The following is a 6863-nucleotide window of genomic DNA, read 5'->3' on the forward strand; positions in this document are numbered from 1 at the left end:
AGACAATTTAGAGGCTTTTCGGACAAATATATCAGTATTTAATTTTAAATTTTGAGTATTTTTAGATGTTTTGAACCTTATGGCTAGTTTCCGTATTTATTATCTATATTATGCAGTGTTCAGGTACAAATATCAGCAGAGGGTTGCCTTGTGGTCCTTCAGGATCTTGAGCCCGTGTGACGTTCCAGTTCCAAAAAATTGGGTCATTACAATAGTTTATAGAGGTGGGATCTTAACATTTGCAACTGTTAAGAAAACTATTAAACAGAAGATGATCACAATAATGTAAAAATATTAGTTTTGTAACAATGTTGCACTTCTCCTACTTTCTTATTCAGCCAGGGTTCCCACAACCCTAGCTAAGGGATTTAGTTGCTCATTATTGTGAAAAAATCAATGAAATTCTTAAATGAAAGCATGAAATCTCACAATAAGTTACGAAAAAACTAAAGTCGCAAATTGAATATCAAACCAAAATCCAATAACACAATCCCAAGATCAAAATCGAATCTCAGAATGAAAATGTATGTTTTAAATTATAAGGGTGTGTGAACTTGCCCCAAAGGCCTATAATAGCCTCCAAAGACCTAAACTAGCATAAACTAACTAAAAACGTGAAAAGGGTATTTATAGATTACATAGAAAACTTTGAAATTAAATCCAAAATGATCCAGGAAAGTTAAGTCTATGGCTACCTACAGACCCACCAACGGGTCATAGTTAGGAACTATTTGGCATATGTGAGGGGCCGTAGGTGCCAATCCCAAAATTCCACAATTTGATAATCAACTTTTGTCACATACGCTACCACCTACACTCAGTAGGTGGAAACTATGCCCCATAGGTGACATATTTTCATCTTTTAGCTCCATGAATCTAGCTTTCTAAAAAATATCTCAAGAATATATCAAATCTAACAAAATAGTCATAAGTCCACGCATATTTTTGGGTGTTAAATATGAAAAGTGCAATGAAACAATAGCACATCACTAGTGACTTTCGGCTTAAGATATCTTCAACTCTATTAGCCGTTTCCAGATGATAAAGAATAGTCAAATCACAATCCTTAAGAAACTCAAGCAAATGATGCTGCCTCATTTTAAGATGTCATTTGGTGAAGAAATAGTGAAAGCTGTGATGATCTGAGAAAACCTCACAACGGACTCCATACACGTAGTTCGTCCATTACTTTAATGTAAAAACAACTACGCACTACTCCAAATCATTAGTAGGGTAATTCCTTTCATGGGTCTTCAACTGACAAGAGGTATAAGAAATTACCTTAGCCTCCTGAATTAACACAATACCTTAATAAATACTTAAAGCATCATAGAAGATGATAAAAACCAAATAAGCAGGTATATAAGAGAATAAAAACACAAAAAAAAATATGCAGACATATAGGAGAACGTTGATCCTGAATAAAACAACACAGATGCAGATCTGAAACAAATAAGGATGATGCCTATACTGATAGCATCGAAGGCCTCTGCTTCTCGATTGGAACGTATAGCATAAAACTAGCCACATCTAACACCTGGTTGCATATACCTCCGATCATCACCATGGGAACCACTTCCTCTACCTCTCGCACCTCAAGTAGAACCTCTACCACCTTTACCTCTCACAATTGATATAGGAATAACTAGTCTAAAGACACGACGAGGACAGTACCTAGCCCTATGACAAATCTCAATACACACAAAGCAACCTCCATAGCCTAGCTAAATAGAAGATGATATGACTAAACTAAAATAATTACCTACAACTACCATACCCGTTGACCGACTACCTGAAGTTTGCAGTGCGTCCTTCACCAGTCTACTATAATACCTATGGAAGCCTCTAGACTCTCTACCTCGAGAGAGGTTACCTATGAACTTACCCAGATAATACACATTATTATAACCCCTGAGATACTCAAATAATAGACACAGTCATCTTAGCATGATCTATATACTCTGAAATGATGCTATAGACACTACTATCTAGATTGTAATAAACTAAAGAGAAAGATCCAACCTCTTCACGAACTTTTGAATATTCTTAAACTCGATGGCAATATTGGTATAAAAATATCTAGACTAGGTACTAAATCAAGGCTCAAACTCTAAAACATCCCCTACTCCAAGTAATAAAACTCATATCTCATTTGATCCCTCAAAGGTAAAGGCACAGATCTGTCTAAAAAGGCCTCTGCAAACTAATCCCAAGTCATCTATGGGAAATCAAGAGGTCAAGAACCAATAAGTAACCTTCATCAATCTTTGGCTACATCTCCCAAATGTTAAGTAGTATAAGAAACCCCATGAGACTCCAGCGAACAAGGGTTATGCAACTTCTCTCACCAATCTATCAAGAACTAGAATACTACTAAATCTAGAAGGACCCAAGTAAGTGACTATATCAAGCCTTTTTTTATCATCATAAGACAAGGTTGTACTCAAAATAATAGAAGGTATAGTAAATATGGATGGCTAAGAATCCACTTAAGGAGGCATCATAGAAGAAGGTTGAACTCTAAATCTTACAATACCACATTGAAATATAGGTTCTCAAGGGGGAATCACACTCAGAATCTGTGTAGTACCATAAGAGGATGTTGGAATAATAGAAGGATCCTCGGAACTAGAGGAATTACATAAGCTGACACTAGCACAGATGGAGGTTCCATGATCAAAGCTAAAGGAACACCAGGTGTACTCATAGAAGCATACCCAAAATGGGTTAGCAGATGAACGGGTAACCCCTCCATGACCAGGGTAGAAAAACTCAGTTTATCGAGAGTAGGAACTATATCTACAACATCCTCATGTCGAGGCTCAAGAGATACTCCCCTAGTGCCATCTTTGGATGGGGCAGACCATCCTCCACTTTGATCTCAACCATGACTAACAGTTCGCCCTCTAGAATAGGCTCTCTCCATCTATAATAGTTCTGAATCTTAGGCCTCATTGGATCTAGTCCTCATAATCAATGATGAAAAGTATAAAATATGAGTTAGACCACAAGGTATGAAGGACCTGCATGATATAAATCTAAATAAGAAAAGTTTCCAAAACACATCTTGTAGCCTTTTAAAGATAGATATAGACATATACATTCCAATCAATGTGACTCTACAAGACACCTTGTTCTTGCACTGATGAGACCACTAAACTTGGCTCTGATACAAATTTATCACAACCTAAAAAACAAGGGTCATGATGGAACTTGTCGCGACAAGCCTTGATAAGTATGTCCACCATTCAAACTGATGTAAATGAGAAATCAATACCAAAACAAAGGAAAGACCCCTATAATGGAGTTGAACCACATAGATATAGTTAAATCAAAAATATAATAAAGATACCAACAAAATCCCAAAACTTGGTGTCACAGTGTAAGAATTTCAAAATACATTTTAAATTTTGAAAGATATAATAAAAGTCCAAAGAGGATTAACCCTCTATCTTTTAATATAAAATAAGACATATACTAGATAGGGATAAGTAATAGGCTAAATCCTGGAGCATAGGATGTCCACTACCTCGAATACTTCCAAAAGTCCCTCGAATCAGCCATCCTTTTAGCTTACTCATACATAGATCTTCAATAAATAGTGCAGTAGATGTGAGTACGGTCGACTTGTACTATGTATGTATCATAGGCTGACCGAGTAAAGTAGAAAAATGAAGCGTAAAAATAAAAACTATGGGCACATCACCTATAATTAGAAAATGTCTGAAATGGTGGCCCACATCGTCTCTACTAGTAGTTCTAATATACATATATATTATAGATACATGTAGAGAAAAGATGAATGAATATACAAGTATGTTGAATACAAGTATATAAAGGTTGAATAGATTGATAGATATCAAGTCAAATACAAAAATACAATCATAGCATAAGCACAATATATGAAGTGCAATGAAGAGGGTGATGATGATGATGATGCACGAGGCCATCGCACAACTATCGAGCTATGCTTCAAAGTAAGACCCATGAGGGTTTCGTCAACCTACACCTACCAAACTCAAGTAAAGACAAAGGACACATAGGGAGTTTTCTAACCATATACAACTAATGTCTAATACTAATATCCTTAACTCTTGTTTGGCATATCATCCATAAGGGTTTTCAATGATTAAACATTTTTTTGCAAAAAAAACCAGTATTTCTAGTATTTACACAGTGGTGCCAATGTATCATGAATGGATATGATATGAGGATTTAATGCTCACAACAACCCAAAATGAGAATGTCCAGTATCAAACCAATATACCAGTCACGTAAACAAAAAATCCATACAAATCATCCAACAATCCATAATTTAGTATAATCCAGAAACCATAAAGTGAAACATTCAAGAATGTCATTAATACCATATAATTCAAAAAACACAGCTTTTTCAAACAAAAAAGAGTGTAATAAAAAAGACATATGTCAATAACAGACCATCAACATCATACAAGGCCCCATATGGGTCACATAGAAAGTAATGTCTTAAAACCACCAAATACCACCCACACAGGCCTCCACAAGACCATATATATCACATAACATATTTTATATGATACAACCCCATACCCATAACATGATTTTACATTATTATTAACTACCTAACCCAGTCTGAAAAAAGTTAAGCAATAACTTATCTCAAATTCTGAGAACCAATTAAAAAGGACTTTAATTCAATGCTTTCCCCTTATGAACGACCCTGTAATTAATTAAAACATACAAATATAGAATTTATGCATCAAAAATCCAATAATACCCATATCGATCACTTTTAAATTGGGTTCAAAATGGACTCCCAAGATGGATTTTTGAAAAAAAGGTAAAACAAGAATATTTGTTCAAAACATATTTCCAAAGATTAAGGGAACACATGGGAGAAAACCCAAGTGAAAAAATAAGTTAAAATTGAGCTTTTAATTGAAGAATGTTATTTTTGGGTCTTCTGGGCTGAAATCCTAAATTCCTTCTTTAGTTTAAACAAGATTTGAAAGATAAAATTGAAGAAAAATAATTGAAATAGGAGTTTTAGAGATTACCTAAGCTTAGAAATGGTACAAATGCTCAAAAACTTGAAACCTAAAATCCAAGAATCAAAAATGGTGTAAAATTCATGAAATTAGGGTACTTAAATGACACAAGCATTACATACGTGATCACTGAGTCGCTTAAGATACTATTGATCAAGTGACCACATGTTTCTTAAATAATATCTCACCTTTCAACGAGTGTATCGTGAGTGATACTTTTGTCACTTGTGATTAAGGCTGCTCAGTTGGGCTTCTTAAGCGATAAACGACCAAAATATCGCTTAAGTGGGTGCACAAAATAGTGACTTAGAAAATTCCAAGTTTTTATAGACCCTCTAGGATTCATATAGAATGACAAGAATACAAATGGACGATTTTACCCTATCAAATTTGATGCTTCAGACTTAATAAAAATATTAGATTTTCAAAAACAAGTCATTTTCACAAAGTTGACCCTCAAAATCCGATTGCACAACTTTCTAAATTAATAGTCAAAATAAGATATAAAAGCCATAAAACCATACCAACTATGTTACCAACATAAAACAGACATTCTGGATCTACTGATGTAGTCCGTTTGGCTATCCAATGCACAAATAAATAAATGTTGACCGAAGTAAAAAATAAGTCTTTTAAGCCACCAAAAACCATAAACTTGAAAAAATCAAATCAAAAGGATTAGGGAACCATGAAAATCACCTCCACACCCCAGAAATATTATAATACAACCATAGTGAGGGGTAAAATAGTCAAATCACACAGAAATTATTTTTTCACACAAATTACCAAAAGTCAGGTCATTACATCTACAATATTGTGTAATCTACCATTATGGTTTTGACACACGGTTACTTGGTTTAATTATCATTATTATTTATTCTTAATTGTGCTCTTCGGGCTTATGGGGAAATACATTAGGCTATTTACTTTATTCATACCTTCTTACTTATGCGGGCTAGTAATGTAAAAATAGTTGTGCTTTTCTTAATATTGTTATAGTTGTTTATTTTCAACATACTGCGTATTATTCTAGGTTTTATCTTTCCCTTGAATTATCTTATTTAACTCATATGTTATTATATTTATATTATGAATATGCTTAGGAGGTTGTTGATGCCTACTGAATACCCATGGCATTGGTACTCGAACTACCTTTCTGTGCCTTTTATGTCCAGATCAAAGTACTAGTGACCACTGTTGATGCCATGATATGTGTTTGTCAGAGTTCATAGATGGAGTGAGCTGTCAGAGCTGGAGTTTCCCTTTCCCCCTTCTTTCATTTTTGCTAATCTTTCATTTTTTGAGACTATTGTATATTGAATTGATAGTACTTGTGTTCTTTTAGATTAGAGGCTCTTGTACCTATATTACTAGGTCATGGGATGTTATTACTCCTTTTATTTTTCTTTCCTTAAATTATTATATTATGATTTATCTCTTATGGTTTTGTATATTACTAATATCTATGCCATTTTCCACCAATTAGCCCATTAATTATAGTTTTGGGCTATAATTTTTGCTTATCTACTGGTGGGGTAAAGTAGGTGCCATCATGACTCAAAATTTAGGTTATGAAAAATTGTTATCAGAGCCAGGTTCACCAATATTGTTTGTATATAATCAAGTGTCTTGTAGAGTCCCATAAATAAAAATGATGATGTTTGTTTCTTATCTTTAGAAGGTTTACACTTTCTTCACTCATTTCATGCTATGATTTTATGTTGGTTTCTATGATTCTTTGGTTTTACTCTTTTGTAGATGGCAAGGACGGTGCTACCACTACTAGATATGAGGAACCCAAGTTTGTGATTAGGGATCTTACTTGAGTATGTG

The sequence above is a fragment of the Capsicum annuum genome, chromosome 2, assembly GCF_002878395.1.
Source record: "Capsicum annuum cultivar UCD-10X-F1 chromosome 2, UCD10Xv1.1, whole genome shotgun sequence".
NCBI classification, from domain to species: Eukaryota; Viridiplantae; Streptophyta; class Magnoliopsida; order Solanales; family Solanaceae; genus Capsicum; species Capsicum annuum.